Source organism: Monodon monoceros, unplaced genomic scaffold (assembly GCF_005190385.1).
Source record: "Monodon monoceros isolate NGI ecotype Baffin Bay Population unplaced genomic scaffold, NGI_Narwhal_1 Super_Scaffold_12, whole genome shotgun sequence".
Lineage (NCBI taxonomy): Eukaryota > Metazoa > Chordata > Mammalia > Artiodactyla > Monodontidae > Monodon > Monodon monoceros.
Window position 1 is genome coordinate 40,519,493 of NW_021703768.1, and position 19,117 is coordinate 40,538,609.

The window sequence follows — 19,117 nt, forward strand, 5'->3', positions numbered from 1 at the left end:
GCAATGAATGAGAGTTCACCAGAATTTGGTGCTGTCGGTATTTTGGATTTTCACCATTCTAATAGGTGTGTAGTAGTATCTCATTGTTTTAATTTGCAATTCCCCAATGACATATGATTTTGAGCATCTTTCTATATGCTCAAATTTTATCACTGGCTATATATACTTCTAGTCATTTTTTTTTTTTGACAGGATCATTCCATTCGCTTTTCAGAAAGTATGTCTCAAATACAAAAATCTGAATAACTATAAGTTTGTCATCCATTCTTTAAAGAAAAAAATGGTGCTTTTGGGGGAAAAAGGGCAACTAATTAAGCTCCTTTCTATTTTCAAATAACTGCACAAGTGTTTTTCTTTGAGACAGCCATCATACTTCCATATCACCACAAATGATATCTTCCTCTCATTTTATCGCACAGAATATTCAGAAGACATATACTCAGTGGTCAAGATTCAATAAAATTAACTTTTATGCTTCATCATCTGTAAGTTGAATTAGCTTTTTTTTTTAAACTGTGAGCGCATGGCAGTGAAAAATACACGGACTATAGTATAATTTCATGTAAGTGGTTTGATTTTGTGCTAAGGGGCCATCAGTTTTACCCACCCTCAAACTTGCACCATGCCACAGTGAAAGGCAAATAATGACTTAGCATTATTACATAAACAGTTTTGAACTTTGGACTCCTTAGGAGGGTCTTAAGGATCCCCAGGGTTTCATGAACCAGCCTTTAAAATCTGTGGCAGCTGTGCAGTTTTACCTACCAGTTACAGAAGTCTTGAGGAATTGTTGAAACTTGTACACCCCCATTCTAGACAAAGGTACACATGCAAAAAAGTTTTACACATGATTTTAGGGGTTCATAGACAACCAAGAGGCCACCCCTGGATAACCAGACAATAGGTAATGAACTCTACTTAAGAGCCATGGGCTTTATTAGTTACCCATGTAGAATTTTCTACCACAAAATTCTGAGAAGCCTTAATGTTTAAGTGTCTATTTTCAAATAAAAATACACCATGTTTGCTACACACAATGTCATAAATAATTAAGAATAGAGTCACTTAAATAATAACAATGATGTTTCTATAACCAAGGTTTAGAAATGTGATTTCTGAGAATCCCTAGCTCTGTCCCTTTAATTTCTTCCCTATTAAGGAAACTAAATTATCTATAAAGATTGTTTAAATTTTGATGTAGTTGACCTTAAACGAACTGGTTAGATGTTTACTTTCTGATTATTTCAGTTTCGTTTTGTTTTTCCCACCATTTGGACCTCTTGCTGCCAATGAACTCAGGAGAGTATCCCCTTTAATAGCCAGCCTCAAGTCAGTTTCAAAGGTATTCACAGAAGAATAGCCATGCTGATGCTATACCCCTGGACCAGTGATATAGTAGACCATTACTGGTATCTGCAATTTTTAGAAACTATCAGTTTGGCACTATTTTACTCATACAAATAGAAACATACACCTTAATAGAAGCATTTTCTGGGAAAAGAGAAAGTAGCCTTTTAGTACCTCATTGCCTATAAGCTGGGCTTTATGTACAGAAAGTTACTTTACACGGATAATAAACCTAACAAAAAACAGTTACTTCAGGCAGCTAATTTATCTTTATAGTTTATAGAGGTGTCTTCTTCATAATGGTACCTTCTGATTCTACTTTCCCTGAGCTCAGCAATCAGTGTATATTACTGCCGGTTTCCACAGAAATGAGACAACTAAGGGTTTTTAAATCTTCATTCGTGGACTAGTTTCACAAATCATGTAGCGTTTAGAACGACTTCTTACTAAAGATATCATGATTGAAACAGATGCCAAAAATTTTAACCCTTCGAATGATGTTTAAAGTTTTTTTGTGTAGTTTTTGCTAACAATAGACCCACATATTTAAACACAATGATCTATAGATCCAACACTAAGGGGATTAAGTGACCCTCCCCTAAAGGGATTTTGAATGAATTGTATAATATGGAAGCAGCTGTTGAGCAGTCGTGAAATTTGAGTTGTTAGTACACATTGGCTACAATTTGTCAGGAGCTTATTGTTCTTATCAATATTAAGGAATATCCAGATTTTCCTCAAAAAAATTTTTTTTGACATTTTGAAAAACTTTGTACACCCCTCCAAATTTTGCGAAAGAAATGCTAATCAGGTTAAGTTAATATTGTTAATTACTCGGCTTTAAAATGCATTCAAGTTCTTAAGTAGTGATGCCAATTGTTGGTCCTTGATAAGTAATTGCTTATTATGCTGTCTTTGAACTTTCTGTATTTGTAATATAAATTTAATGTGTGTACCTTTTTTAGTAGTCATTTTCTTTATGCATGCTATTGTGGATAATGCATTTGTAATCCATTTACAGTACTTATCAATTAATTTAGTAATTAAAATACAATTACTAAAAGCAACACAAATCAGAGTTCCATCAATTAGTGTGGCTCATTAAAGCTGGGATCTTTTTCCAGCTCTGTAACTTCCCTCAAACCATTTGCCGGGTTCTAATTTTGTTTTGTGAGCATCGTGGAGATTACAGCTATAATGTTAGGCTTCCTATCATCTCTCCCATTAATAAGATACAAAGCACTAAACTTCATCTCAAACTGTCCAAGGGAATATGGGATAAAGTATTATCTGGTCTTAAAGAGCACTAGAAAGGTGAAAGAGTACTGGGTGTCTGAGTCTTTGAACTACATATCCATTTTGACTTGAGTTACCAATCAAGCTTCATATTCCTCCTTTTTTCCCATTTCTGAACCAAATCTGCTGGGGGCCCTCTAATATGGTGGCACCTCACACTTTGTTGCAGGATATAACTTACAGTCATCATCAAGGGTGCTTTATCTGTGACACTAAAGTTAATCCAAACCTCACTTACCCTCAGAGCAGATTATGCCTCCATTTGCAGGTTTGGTCTTAAGCAGAGTGTTTGCATGACTGTTATGTGCCTCGGTGGGGTACTTGTCCCACATTTGTTGATGTCAGAAGTCTGCCATGGCTGGAGCTCACTTTTATCTAGCATTTCAAAGGCAAGTTAAAAAAACCCAGCAGGGCCCAGCTGAAATATGTTCTCTCAATACGGCCAAGCTGCAGGCATAAAACACAATAGTAAAATATACAATGGAACAAAGTAAAAGGCCTTTATAACAGATCTTTGTCATGCCACAGTGCGTACTTCATAACATCAGCTACTGTTTTTCTCAATTGACATCATATAGGTTTCAGTTAATGAAAAGAGACATGGAGCATATTGCATCAAATAGATGCTGGACAGGAAACAGAAAATGGATCATGAATCCAGGCCCCCTAGCTAAAGCAGTCAAACCTCTGAATAGCGAAAGGACTAATGTGTTTTAGCTGTTCTCCCTTCCAGCCATAAACTCAAGAGCAACGTTGAAAGTATTTTTTTTTTTCTAGGTTGCTCACCAACCCCCTAGCCACCACACCTCACCGTGAAAGCCAGTCTGCAAGGATGAACAACATTTCCTTTTAAATGAATCATGGCAATCCAATAAAGATGCAACACGCAGATTATGTTCAAATCAATGACAGAACCATAGCCGGTATCAGCAGGCCTCAAGGAACAAAAATTGCTCACAGTCAGGGGGTGTCTGTCCAATAATGAGCTGTGGGGTTAAACACAGAGCCCATGCTATGCTCTGGGCACAATCCCTTCAGTTTCTACTGTTCTGGCTTCTTTAAGCAACACTGGACTGTTGTAGTATTGTCCTCCTTTGTACCTCCCCAGATGGGCCGTGATGGCTTAGCTTAGCTTTCCAAAGAGGGCCTTCAGTGACACAGTTACATCCGGGAAACAGGCAAACAACTGTAATGCTAATATCTAGAAATAAATGTTCACGTAAATCGGGGACAGGATGGATTTAAGAGAGTCAATTACTATGCATGATTATTCAAGAATCCTGAAAAATGAATACAAAGAAGATTCTTAAGTGTTCAGTGAACTTGCCAACAACTGCCTGTCAACTGTTTTTTGATTGCTGGAGATATTTTTCTATTTGAAAAGCAAAGGGAATAAACACATATTGCTATGTGTCTACCACACTTTCATTTTTTAAAAGTATTTAATAGCATCAACCAATTTGCAGACCTCTCTAATCTCCTTATACCTCTCTTCCCTGATACTCGCTATTGTTCTTTTCATGTAACACTGGAAGTTCATTTTCACATTGGCACAAGGAAAGCATGATGACACTCAGTTCAATAGGCTAAGGTATGAATGAAAAGATAAAAAGATAATCAAGGATCAAACAGCAAAAACACAGAATATGTTTCAGAGACCCAGGTTTTCATTCCAGAGTAACACCAATGAGGTATAAGACTTCAGACAGGCCATTCACTCTCCCAGAGCTTTAGTTTCTTCATCAGCCACATCTTTTCAGCTCTAAATTTTCATTTTCAGATCTAAGAGTGTGCTTCCAATTAAGAGAAAAGCAACTCAGAGTCTTTCACATTTAATCAAAAGAAAGTCTATGGCCTTCAGTCTCTTTCAAGAGCGTTTCATGCACTACATAGAGATTTGACAACAGTTGATCTACCATGGGCAATTTTTCTTCTTTCATATTAAAGAAACTATTAATATGAGTCACCTTATTTAATCATTACCTGCTAATAGCCTCCTCTAGGATTAGCCCAAAGGTCTAAAATAATAACTAATAATTATCTGCTCATTAAAAAACTATCTCCTTCGAGGACGCTTCTACTTCCTCTAAATTCAATAGCCCATTGTATTTCACATTCATATTCCCAGGGTTTACTGATCTCTGAGATCAGTCAGAACATATGGCACAGTTATCCTCTCTGGGAGGAGAGAATCAATTTATTCCAAACAGAAAGAACTTATCAGATCTAGACAGATTTCTAAAACACCTGTAAGATAATTTGGAATCACAGCAGTAATAAAATAACAAACAAATTTCCCTCTCCTGAAAATGATAAATTACTGTATTTCATTGAGCAGATTTCTCTTTATCTGATTTGTTTTAAAAATGATAAATATGTCTCCATAAATCTGAAGGCAACCCAGGAGTCACCATCTACCTAATTGAATCAGAGCTTATATGATTCAAAGAGATAAGAACACATTAAACAAATGAGGATATTTCACATTGCAAAGGTGGATATAAAATTCACCTTTGAAGAATACAAGGTGAAACATAAACACTCAAAACAAATGAAATATCAGAACTGAAGTATAATTAGTGGGAGCTGCCTCCATTTATGAATGGAGGCAGCTTGAAATCTCAGTTTTACTTTTGCAAATATTCTGACCAGTTTTATTATGATTTCCTTGTACATTTACCCATTGATTACCCAGTTCCTTGCAGCTTATAATGAAATCTTTTGTCAGTAAATTTTCCTTTCTGTTCATGACCTTAGTGTTTCCATTATCAATGATTAAGTGTTCTGTGGTTTTGATTTCGTCTTTTCAGGAAAAAAATCCTCTTTCCGATACACATTTCTTTTGCAATTCTTGTTGTCAGCATTTAGCTTGCTTCCTGTCTCATTTTGCTCTCCTCTTGGGCTCTGCCTTCTCTCACCTTCTGGCTACCCTCTAATTGAGACCTCTGCTTCATTTCCTCTTAATTCTTTGTCATTACTTTTGATTTTCTACTTTCTCTTCAATTCTTCTCAAAGTAAGGCTCTCGCTCCTTCTCTGACTACTTCTGGGCAAATGTTTGGCTTTGGAACTCTGCTTCAGGGTCATTATTTCTGCCACACGGCAGGAGGGTATCTGAAAACTCACGGTGACTTAAAGGAGAAGAGCTTGGTCTCCCTAGACAAGTAAAGAATGAGTTTCCCATTGATTTTTATGAACTACGACACTAATACCATTTAGAATCAGGAATCCTTGACACAGTCTCTCAAGATAGAAAAATAAAATCTGTCTTTGACATGAGAGTGGTAGGTAATTGTTTCATTTCATAACTGGAGACCTTTCAAAACACAAAAAAATTCTTTCTTTTCAGATGGCTTAAGTGAATACTAGATGAAATCAGTGAATCCTTTCCAGTTTATAAACATATGCATATATCTCTTTATTTTAATGTAAGTAAGAGAAAGACAAGAAAAAATAATGGGGTGAAGAAGTGCATGTCTGGACAAACTAAGGCATATGGGATACTGGAAAGGGGAGTTAGCCAGAGAAGGCTTTTGAGATTACAATACTCCCCAGATCAAAATCTCCAAGGGCTTCCTATCATATTTTAAACAAAATACAAACTTCTTGTTATCATCTACAAGACCCTACCTTATCTGGTCCTTGACAATATCTCCAGCCTTACACTTTATCACTGTCTCCACCCCCTAACCCAAACCCTGCCCCCAAATGATCCACTGGAGCTTCATATGCATTCTCTCAGCTTCTGGAGCAAAACAAGCTCATTTCCACCTCAGTATGGTAGCACTTCTTGTTCCTTTTTCTGGAATACTCTACCTCCAAATCTACTCAAGGGTCACTCTCTCACTCCTGCTGGTATATGACCTCCCCAGAGACACCTTCCCCAATTCTTCTGTTAAAAAAAGATCACTTTTCCTTACTGTTATGCCCTAGACTCTTTTATGCTATATATTTTTTCTAAAACACTATGGAAAATAGTGCCTAGCACAAAATAATAAAAAAGTATTTGTTAAATAAATGAATGGAACTATTAAGTTTAAGAGTAAAATGAAATAATGTATGAAGAGTACTTAGTACAGTGCCTGGCACATAATAAGTGTTCAAGAATTATCTTCTACTATTATAACTTATTATTTCTACCTTTTCCCACCAGATTATCAAGTTCCTCAGAGCAATGACCATGTCTTTTTTTTTTCCCCCTTAACGACTTTATTCTCAGGACCTAGGACAGTTCCCAGCTCATAAGAAGTGACCACTGAATCTTTTTCTTTGAATGGATGGAAGAAAGAATATTATATGCTGGGCAACACTTTCTAACATAGTTACTAATCAAACCAACAGTAATTCTCCCAACTCAATAACCTAAAGTATTAAATTAAGCAAACATTTAAATTCCCTTTGTTCAATTATATTTAATTGAGAACCTACTATATACAAAACTTGATGCTAAATGCAGCAGAAGAAGCAAAGATAAACAACAATATATATGGAATCTAAAAAAAATGGTTCTGATGAACCTAGGGGCAGGAAAGGAATAAAGACGCAGACGTAGAGAATGGACTTGAGGACACGGGGAGGGGGAAGGGTAAGCTGGGACGAAGTGAGAGAGTGGCATGGACATATATACACTACCAAATGTAAAACAGATAGCTAATGGGGGGCAGCTGCCTGGTGCAGCGAGATCAGCTCAGTGCTTTGTGACCACCTAGAGGGGTGGGATAGGGAGGGTGGGAGGGAGACGCAGGAGGGCTATACGTATATGTATACGTATAGCTGATTCACTTTGTTATACAGCAGAAGCTAACACAACGTTGTAAAGCAATTATACTCCAAAAAATATGTTAAAAAAAAATAGATGCATCCCCCACGAAGCTAAATATAAGACTAAGAACAACTTACTTGATGTGGAAATGAGGGAGTTCAGTTAGACAATGATGTCACAACTTTAAATTTGGATATCTTGGAAAATTATGTATCAATAATTGAATGGAGAAAGAAAAATGAAGCAAGTGAATATTGAGTTATAATGTAAATAAGGGAGAAATGATTCACAGTCCATAGATCACATTTAATCTCATGGTTTTTTTTTTAATCTCAGGGTTTAATGGAGACATATCTACAGTTTTAACAATTTCTTGATGAGTTACTACCACATAGCAAGGAAAATATACTCATGGCATTTTCTCTATTGTCTCCAAGAGGGTAACACTTTTGTGAAAATCTTCTAAATAATTAAGTTTAAATACAAATTTCCAGATCATAAAAAAATTGAGAGATAAAATATTTTCACTAAAAAAATCTAAAGCTACAATTCACAATGAAAGAGACACAAATATATGAAAAATAATGATGATTTTTAGGGCACCAGGAATAAATCTTCATACAGATATTATAAACTACTTAAAGCCAGAGAGAAGAATTTTAAAACATTTTGTATGTTTTATTTTTAAAAGGTTGCCACATCAGTTTATAGCACAATAACAAATCCTAGCTCTCAAAATGTATGTGCTGAACTCCTGATTTTGAAGCAAGCTACAGCTGCAAAATTATATCAGAAACATGCACAAATTTTCCCTTCAACTACAATAAAAACAAATAATTTTTGTCTTATACTCATCAATCTTTTCTAAATGTGCAAAAGCTTGAGGAAGCCTTTTCACAATAATGATCAACTCTTAAACACAAGAATCATTTTCTCATAAAATCAAGATAAATTAACTTTTTAAACTGCTTTTATAAAATATGCCTCCCAGCTGATTACTACAATAGTTTCTTTTCAACTAGTTCTCTTTGAATTATCATATTAAATTATGTTCACTTGATAAATATGATGTAACTTTTAAATGTATTCACTGGACCTAAATTGAAAAGCTTCTTTAATTAGCTTGGAATTGGTATCTTTCTGTAGACGAGCAGCTAACTTGCAGCACTCCACTCCCTATAGCTCTAATTTAGTAATGATTTAAAGTCGTTAATATAAAACAGCTCTTTAAAAAAAAAAAAAAAGAATTGCATACTTCTGGCTTCTACAGAGTTCACTTACTTTATGGATGACTCTTACATCTGATATTATGCTCCTGTAATCAATTCCACCAAAAATGTATTAGATAAACTAAAAAGAGAGGAAACATCTTATTCTAGTGTGATTAGGCCCATGTTTCACACTAACTTTAAAGTATACAAAAGTCTTACTCCTTTGTCATGCTGATCGTGATAGTGAAAGAAGCAGAGTGCAGGTTACGGGGCTGCTCAGATGGGCAAGGGCTGCCACATACTGCTAGTTTCATTCTCACAGAGTATACCACTAGTTAAAGTACTTGAACTTGAATAAATCATTTCTCTTTTCATTATCTGAACTTCACCAAGACTTCACTGTACTAAAATAAAGAGGAAGATATCTTAATGGGAATAATTCATTTTTATATGTAAATTCAACTTTTTTATTGAAGTATAGTTGATTTACAATGTTGTGTTCATTTCTGCTGTACAGCAAAGCGATTCAGTTATACATATATATATATATATACACATATATATATATATATATATATACATTCTTTTCATATTCTTTTTCACTATGTTTTATCACAGGATATTGAATATAGTTCCCTGGGCTATACAGTAGGACCTTGTTGTTTATCCATTCTATATATAATAGTTTGCATCTGATTCACTTTTTTAAAAAAGAAACAAAACTCCTGCAGACTCACTTAAGGAACCAATACTTATATTAATAAAAATTAAAGATTTACAAATATGCCAGCTGGTGAAAATAATTGGCATGTCCCAAACGAGGGAACCACCTTCTAAACTGATACGGCTGATATGTGCAAATACAGGCTAGTCCCTCATGGTGGACCATGTCATTAACCTGCAATTCCTCTTTGACAATGGTCCTTCTGGCCTCATAAGTGACATAGAACAGAAAGAACTTGAGTATAAATACTGTACATATTAGCATATATTTTACGACTCATTTGAAGATTTATATTGTCAGAATACTAAAACACTTCATTTAATGTTATGTATTAATGAGATTACTGTATGATCTTATTATTTCTCAAAAATTTTTTTTTACTTGAGTGTCACAAAAAATTAAAGAAAATGAATTTACAGTGATTCAAATCCCAGAATTCTATCTATGGAAAATATTTCAATAATGAAGTGTAACCAATAGGTTAAGTAAGTATGACACGGACCTGTGATCAAAATGCATCTCTAATTCTCTCTCCAAGCATCACTTTAAACTTTTCTACTCTTCCTTTGTCCCTGTATGAAAACTTTTGAAGGTTTGTGAATCTTCTACTCACTCTCAGGTAATAGACAATTCTACAGTCGCTATGGATTGCCAGCAGCCTCAAGTCAAATTTAGGTTTTTCACTTCTCTGCAATAATGAAAAATCTAATCTCAGTTTAAACCTTCTCTTCTGCTGAGGTCTGAAACCTGAAGTGGGAATAGAATGCTTGCTTGTCTTCTCTCATCTCCCTGCTCGCTGTCTCCCCCTGCCTCTAACTACTCTTGCATTCTCCCTAGAATGAACAGTAGGAAAGTTTGGAAAGATAAGGATAGAACAGGTCTTGCTGAGCTTGACAAGTTCTTCCCTTCTGGTTCTGAAGATGTTACAGCTGAGTACATTTCATGGGGTGCTCTTGAGTCTCCTTGGAGATTCCTCTCTGCATTTCCTTGGACTAAGATAGATGTTTTCTCAGATCCCGGGCATCCAGGAAATCCAGGCTCTTTCCACTGAGACTTTCTTGCTTTTTGCAGACTTTATGGAAGAGAATCCAAGTTGATCCCTTTCTAGCTACCTCTGCGGTGTGGTCCACATCTGCATGGGAAATACTCACGCATCGTTTGACACAACACACTCTTGGACTGTTTTCAACACTACATCACTGACTGTCCTGGCTCTTCCAACAAAGCAGCTAAGTCAACCCTGCACTTGCTTTTGGGTTTTTCAAGAAGATAGCATCCTCTCTGCCTCCCAATGCTCCCCAGGAGGCCTCTGAAAGCCCTTCTCACTGCAGTGGGAGTTAGTGTAACTCCACCCTACCCTTTCCCAAAGATGGGTCAGGAGCCTCACAGTAGCACAACTACTCTCACCAAAGAAATCTACTTGTCAGTCTCTGTTTGACCCTCTTTTTAAATTTTTCTGATCTTGTAAAGAGTTTAAGAGTGATGGAACAGAGTCTCTCTCCTTTCCTGTTGTAAACTCTGCATATTTGGGCCAGGGGTGGGGAGGAGACCTTGTCTCACAACACTTTGGTTTCTTGACATCTGTCACACTGTCACCTCAAATGAAACCGAAGCTAGTCCATATTGTGAGTTACAGTAATAGCTTACTTACTCCATATATGGGCAAATGGAAAAAAAATAAGCAAGAAAATAATGAACTCTGATATCTGTATATAAATTGTTTTTACTCCTGAGCTTTTGTGCTATCTTAGCTTTTTAACATGAAATAAGTCTCCATGGTATTAACACCTCTGTACAGTCCATATAACATTGAATCAATTTTTCAGCTCTTTCCTTAGTGATTTGCATTAGAAGGGAAAGGATATCAAGCTTTCTGACATCTAAGCTTTGGGGCTGCCACTGAGGTTATTTTCAATTATGTATCAAGTAACAGCAACAATGCTGTGTTGCCAATTAACTGGCTTTGATTCCCCATTTAGTGTGAATTCAAAGCTCAAATACAGGTATAACCAGGCATGATAGAGCTGAAATCCAACAGGGGTCCTGTGAATCATGGGATTTAGTTTAAATAGCTATGTTTTGAACTCTCCCTTCATTCTATTCAGCAATTAGTGACCATTAAAACCAAGAATCAAAATGTGCTAATACCAGGGAGTACAGGAAAATAAATGGAGATGTCACCAACATTTATTACAGCCTGGAATTATTTACTTATTTGATTAATTGTTTATTTCCTGTCTAGATCACCAAAATGTATATGCAAAGAGGGCAGACACCTTGTTTTTCTTATTCATCATGTATTTCCAAGTAATTACAAGAATAATGTCTAGCACAGAGTAGGCATGTGGTAAGTATTTCATTTGATTGAAATGGGTTGAAGAATGAATAAATTACTGAAAAATAATTTTTTGAGTGAATACTGCAGTTAATTCTAGAATGGAGTTTTAATTTTTTATGTTTTCCAGTTAATGACCAACTCGAAATCATCTAGACACTGATTTCTTTTTTTACTATAACCATAGAACTTTAATTTTTAATTCATTCCCAGAGCTTAAAAAAAATAGATTTTACTGTGAACAAAAGAGGAAAGAGAAATGAAAGGTGATTAAAACAAATATTTCTTTCACATTAGCTGGAAAACAACATCTAGAGAATGCAGAGGTCAGGCATGGTAGCTGTATTAGTTTCCTAGGGCTACTGTAACAAAGTACTACAAACCATCTGGCGTAAAACAACAGATTCTTATTGTCTCACACTTCTGGAGACTAGAAATCCAAAACCGAGGCATTGGCAGGGTTTGTCCCCTCTGGAGGCTCTGAATCTGTTCCATACCTCTCTCCTAGGTTCTGTTGTGTAAGTAGCTCCTGGTGTTACTTGGCTTGAAGCTACTTAACTCTAATCTCTGCCTCCATCTTCATGTGTCTTTCTTTTCTCTGTGTCTCAAATTTTCTTTCCTTTCTCTTATAAGGACATCAATCACTGGATTTGGAGCCCACTCTAAATCCAGGATCATCTTATTCAAGATCTTTAATTTAATAACATCTGCAAAAACCTTATTTCCAAATAAGGTCATAATCATAGTTACCGGGATTTAAGAAGAACATCTCTCTTGGGAAGACACAATTCAATCCTCTACAGTAACTTTCAGGTATTGGCCAATGGAAGCCAATACTAATCCTCTTCAGAACTATAAATCCAGTTAAGTTCACCTTTTTTCCCAGTCTTGGTCTCTGAACCAAGTACTCCGATTTCTCCACATAGAGGTTCAGGTGCGTTCCAAATCCCTGACTAATTGAGGCATGATTTGGTCCTTCCTGTGAGACCGAATCCTGCCTGTGAATGCCTGACACACTGGGGCAATGACCACTTGCCTTTCCAGCCCCCAAGTGTCAATTCCTGTCCTCTGGGTGCCATATAACTTCCTTTAGCATCCTGCCTAAATCATGACAGAGGTACGCTGAGCTTTGCTCACCTGTAGATTTTTTCCCTGCTCACCATCCCAGCCTGTGGTTCAACAAAGAGGACACATTTCCTATGAGGTATGCAAACCCCACCTGCCCTGTGTTGTCAGGAAAAACCATGATGTCTTGTATATTCAACTGCCTTTAAAGCAACACACTGCCCTGATGTTTCTTCTTCATTGAGCTAAGAAAATGCCTGAAATTCAACATTAAAGTGTTTGAGCCTCAAATGTGTTCTTAGAGAATATGTCTGCCAGAAGAGAGAGAAGAGTGCCGTGAGGAATCAGGGACAACACAAACCTGGGAACTAACTAGTGGGCTCTAGAGGAGGATCTGCCTTTCTCAAATGTGTTCCTACACCTGACCTGCCTACAGTCCAGCCATTATCACTAGTAATTTTTAATGCCTTTTCCCTCAGTTATCTCAATGTGATGGTGAGCATGGAAGAGGGAGAATGTCAGTTTCCCCAAAGTTCAATTAGTATTATTTTACTTCATGGATAATATTGCAGGCCCTACAGAAATTTTAGGATGATAAATTGATCTAGCACACGTTCTTTGAGGTTTGTGGAAAAAGAGCCTAACAGATGTGAAATTCAGCTGGACGTGGATATAGGCACCATGTTCTTCTGGTTAACACGCTGACCTGGGCAGGGGAGACTGGTCACTCTGTTCCAAGTAAGACAGTAAACAGTTTTGTGAGTTCAGACTATTGGAAACTTAGCTTCCTCCATCAATATAAACCAGCACAGAGATTAGATTCCTCTGAACTCTAAAAGGTATAGTTATAATTGTTAGACAGGATGCAACACAACAGAAAGATTCATCACGAAAAGAAAAGAGAATTGAAGTAGAGATTTGCTGACTCTACACGGTAGCAGTCATTAGTTACACTTCCCTATATGTTGACACTTGATGCTGGAATGGCCATTCTGTCACCAAACTGAAACTAGAACCTTGTATTCATTAAAGTGAGAGCTGAGATCCCAAATGCTGGTAGTCTGTCAGATCTTAAAAATTAATAATTTCACATCAAATTCCAGCTGTTCTTGAAAAATTAGTAAGTCCCCATTACTGAGCATGCAGTTTCATGAGGCATTAAAGCACTGAAGCTGAATGCAGCTGCCCGCATTAGACAGAGCACAGGATTTCTAGTTTGCCACAGTCCTCACCACTCCCTCTTGTTTCCCTGAGGCTGTAGCTGAAAATCAATTGCTATGCCTGTGCTATTTTTCCCATACTAGGCCTGTTTCAGGCATTTACAATACAAACCTGGCCCCTAGAAATTCGCAAATTTGAAATTTGCAGCTGTGGTGTAACATCCCCAGAGTCCCCCTGAATGAAGGTATGTCCGTATTGGTGGTCAAGCATTTTCTGTGGAAGGATGGATCCTTTAGAACCTAGACTTCTAGAGGGAGGATAGACCTTGATTGTAAGCCTCTGCCCACAGCTCTAGATACTGAATTGTGGACTTCCATTCAGCAAGCACTTGGCCCATGTATGGAGCACTTCCTAGGTGCCAGGAATTGTGTGAATCCAGAATTTCTGTGTCAAAAGATTCCATCCATGAAGACTTTGATAGTGCTCTGGAAACAACAGTATGGGGCTGGGTAACAACAGGAATTTAGGCTTACCTTCCTCATACAGCTTCCTCTTCAACCTGAGCCTCTCCCCATCTTTTGCTCAAGACTGCCACAAGAGTAGAGGGCCTCTAAAGCACTTTGGAAATACACTTTGTTGCATATACTTACTTTTGTCTCAACTTAAGATTGGATCTCTTCTTCTTTGTTGTAGACGATGAAGCCCATGTCCTTTGGGCAGACTGTGTAACAGGTCACTTAGGCTTTTGCAGACTTTGAAAGATCAGGCAGGATTGATTGGTTTGCAATGCAATACCTCAAGCTGACCGAGGATAAAGCTTCACCTATGAAACAAATATCAAATCAATTTTTAGATGTTCCTTAGCTAAATCTTGCTCATAGCAGGCTTTTCATATTCTTTCAGCTCTCTCAGTTGCTTTTGAGATTTTTCCATACCAGGGCAGAAGAGAAGCAAAAACAATTCCAAAATCATGACTCAGAATGAAGCCCAGTTCTGCCCCCACATGAGGGGAGAAAGAAAGGAGGGGGCAATGAAGATGCAACATGTTGGGATAACTGGATACAATATAATCAGTTTTTCAAGAATTTACCAAGTTATTATCCAAGGAATGATGTTCCCCTTCCCTTGTGTGAACATTCCCCTTCCCTTGTGGGATGTTTCCCTTCCCTTGTGTGTCTACCATTAGTAGACACTTAAAATGGTGTACATATTGTATAAGTTATGAAGTTTTTGAGGTGGGAGCAATAGTTAGAACCACAAGACCTTGTTTGCACAGACAAATTATATGATGAAGTAAGACAGTTGTCTAAATGTACCATTTTAATGATTTGTATAGCTTGTTCAACTGATGGAGAGAATATTAGCTTCATAACCCAATAGAAGCATAGGTCAAAAAACTGAGTTTTAAAACAGCTGAAATGATCTCTGGCTTCATCAATATTCCTTTAACCTTTGCTGGGAAAGCTATATGATTCATCACAATCTAGAGAGTTTCCATTAGAATCAGCCTTTACCTTGAGACCTCAGACTCCTGGAATGTATCTGACTTTCTCTCCTATTTATTCTAAATAAACTTTGCTGATGAGAGAGATTATTAAGAGGACCTCTATTTGCTATTGTAATCAAAATTTCATCTTGGTCTACAAATTCCTAACTCAGCTATCAAGTGTTCACAGTAGCCTTCTATTGGTCAAGCTATCATTGTGTTAATCTTAATTACCCCATGTGTCAAACTCCAAATACAAAATATATATTCAGCCTGGGTCTTATTTAAAAAAAAAAAAAAAACAAGCAGTAAACAAATATCAAACTCTAAATCAATGGTGCATGTGAAGAGGTGCTTACGGGTGAAGTCTGAAACCTACTTTTAAGAACATCAAAAAAGGTAATAAGATGGCCTGATGGATGGCTAGAGGAATGATGGACATATGTGTGATAAAGCAAATATAGCAAAAGATGAACTGCAGAATCTAGGTAGTGAGGCTATGCAATGCACAATTCTTTCAACTCTTCTGTATGTTAAAAAATTATCATAATAAAATGTGAAAGGAAAAATTCACTTGAGGTATGATATTAGAATATTGAATAACTGGATAATATGGGCACTGAGCAACCAGAACAAATGTTGGCAGGAACAGGCCAGGTATCTGCATTGAATCACCCTTATTATTTGTGCTGAAATCTAGGAATTCTGGGGAATACAAGAGATATAATTATAAGATACTAGGCCCTGATCTCTGAGAACTGACACTTTTATGGGGGATAAAGGTGTAGACAGTAGCACAGTCACAAATAAAAATCACACAACATGAGTGCATTAGTCAGGGTTCTCCAGAGAAACAGAACCAATAGGATATATACAGATATATTTATGAGAGGAGATTTTTTTTACAGGAATTGGCTCACGTGGTTATGGAGGCCAGGAAGTCCCACAGTCTGTCGTCTGCAAGCTGGAGAGCCAGGAAAGCTAGTGGTGTAATTCAGTCCGAGTTCAAAGGCCTGAGAATTGAGAAGCTGATGGTGTTAAGTCTGGTATGAGTCCAAAAGCCAAGAATCAGGAGCACTGATGTCCAAGAACAGGGAAAGATGGATGTCCCAGTTCAAGCAAAGAGAGCAAATTCACCCTTCCTCCACATGTTTGCTCTAATCAGGCCCTCAGCCAATTGGATGATGCCCACCTGCACTGGTGAGGGTAGATCTTCCTTACTCAGTCTATGGATTCCATTGCTAATCTCTTCCTGAGACATCCTCACAGACTCACCCAGAAATATTTTATCCACTATCTGGGCATCTCGTAAACCAGTCCGGTTGACACATCCATCATCATGAGAAAACGAAATTCTTTTGTTTTTAATTAATTTGTCTTTCCTCCTGAGCCCCTAAAATCGGTAGCAGGATAGAAACAACCTTCATCAGGTTTTTAACTTTATTGTCATCTGATTATCTTAATGCTTCCTTTATGATGGTAAAGCTCTTTCTTAGAAAAATAATAAGTTTTGTCCTAGGCTTCTTGGTCTTCTGTCCATCTCTCTGGCTCCTCTACAAAATTAAGTTTGAATGTATGTGCCAGTGGAAGGGAGGTGTGTGTCTCCCACCACCTCACAGTGGAGAGAATGAGCCAGTCTCTCTCCGGGCACTGCATCTCTGGCCCTCTGGTCTCCAAGGCAATGCTGTTATTTTAGTGCTGCCTGCTTTATTTGCATTTACAACTGAATCCAACAACTATGACAGCTTAGAAAATCTGCTCTACTTAGGAACTTCCAAAGAGTTCCCTGTGCCAGTGGACCCCACACTGGCTTTCAGCTTCCCCTCAAACCCTGCGGTGGAGCCTGCAGTGACTACTTGGTTTCACCTATGCACAGTGGAACCAACTGCTGCCCAGGAAAGTTCAACTTCAAGGCCTCCTCTCGCCTAAGCAAGTGACACTGCCAAGTTGCCTTTACCAAGAGATAATGCACTGGCACCCAGGTAGGTAGAACATCCTGTGCAGAGACCTCCTTCAGGAGGCCCACCCTTTTCCAGCACGTGTCCCCTTCTGCCATCTGCAGCCTCTGAGGATCTGGAAGAGTGAGGAGACCAGGTATTGGAGCCACATGCTTTATTACCTCCCTCAAGCTTTTATTTTCTCCTAGCAATGAGGGTGTATTAGTTTCCTATCACTGCTGTAACAAATTACCACAAACATAGTGGCTTTAAACAACACCCATTAATCATTTCATAGTTCTATAGATCAGAGGTCTGGGCACAGTGTGGCTTAGTGAAGACTTCCACTTAGAGTGGACTAAATACGGGTATCATCATACTGTGTTCTGTTCTGGAGGCTCTAGGGAAAAACCACCTTCCAAGCTCTTTCAGGTCATCGGTTAAATGCAGTTCCTGCTGTTGTAGGACTGAGGTCCTGGCTGGCTGTCAGCAGGGCTGGTTCTTTGCTTCCACACGCTGCCTGCATTCCTTCTCATGGGTTCCACGTGACTTCCCTCCAGCAACAGCAGAGGGAGAGTTGCTCTCACACTTCAGATCTCTCCCCTTCTGCTGCATCTCTCTGCCTTCCTCTTCTGCTTCTAGCCAGGGAAAATTTCTCTGCTTTTACAGGCTCGTGTGATGGAACTGAACCACCTGGATAATCCTGGATAATCTCCCGATTTAAGATCTATAACATATTCACATTTCTAGGGATTAGTGGTTGGACATCTTTGGCAGGGGGAGGGTATTCTGCCTATTATGGTGGGGGGTTATTAATGATTTCCTCTTCCTGGATGAACCTCTGTTAGGTAAAACACTTTGATCTAATTACCTAGCCTATTATTGATATATTATATGAAAGCCAAAAAAAATATTGGTACAACAGTTTTGACCTATTGCACATATAAGAAAAATGAGGCTTACAGAATTTAATTGTCGTGCTCTCACAATCTGAATATTCAGTGTCTGCCTGTGATGAGTCACATAAACAATATTCAGACCATTGTTTTTCCACATTCTCCCTCTTTTGGTATGTGGAGTCATTTTTTCAGTTCTGATGACATCCTGAAGACAGCCCCTAGGAACTAATGATGTCTATTTTTAACACCATGGTACAAGATCAATCCAGTTAAGCAATATGGGCCTCTGGCAGGCACTGGCTTCTTAGGTTTCCACTTTACCTGTGGTGCTGAAGTACTTGGGGACCTGGAAGATCTCTATCTATGATGAACATAAACATCAAAAAGTAAAGAGAAGAAAAAGAAGTCATTTTAGCCAAGGCAGGAAAGTTTGTCACAAATCCAACTGTTTTCTTCCTGAGCTTCCTCTTATTTTAATAGAGAGGCATGCTATCCACAAGAGGCTGAATTCTAGAGCGTGAGTCCTGGTTTACATAGTTTATCTCCTAACCTATTTTATAATTTTAGAGGAGTCAGGCAATATACAGAAAAATGTGACCAATTTAGACAATATGGCAAAACATACCATTTGGTCTCATTTATCATAATAGGAATTTAAAAGGATACTCATGAGCCACTTAGAACCCATGAGTTAGCTAAGCAGAACAAGTGGCTTTGAATAAGACCTACCCTTAAATCATTTAGTGCCTTGCTGCATCATGAAAAGCAAATACTGAAAAAAAGAAAAACCTCTGAGAGTCATAACAATCAACTTCTCAGAAAAACAATTTCACCCCTGCTTAAAGGGCTTGCAATGTCAAGAGGACCACCTTTATTCTAAGTTCCAATTCCTCTGC

The 19,117-nt window shown here is 37.8% G+C and overlaps 1 long non-coding RNA gene across 1 annotated transcript in view; it reads right to left on the reverse strand.

Annotated features, from left to right (window-relative positions):
- Positions 1-19,117, reverse strand: part of LOC114892384 — a 160,524-nt gene that overhangs the window by 5,212 nt on the left and 136,195 nt on the right. The window contains exon 3 of the long non-coding RNA XR_003792711.1: positions 14,550-14,722. This is a non-coding gene — a long non-coding RNA (uncharacterized LOC114892384). The remainder of the gene's footprint in view (positions 1-14,549; positions 14,723-19,117) is intronic.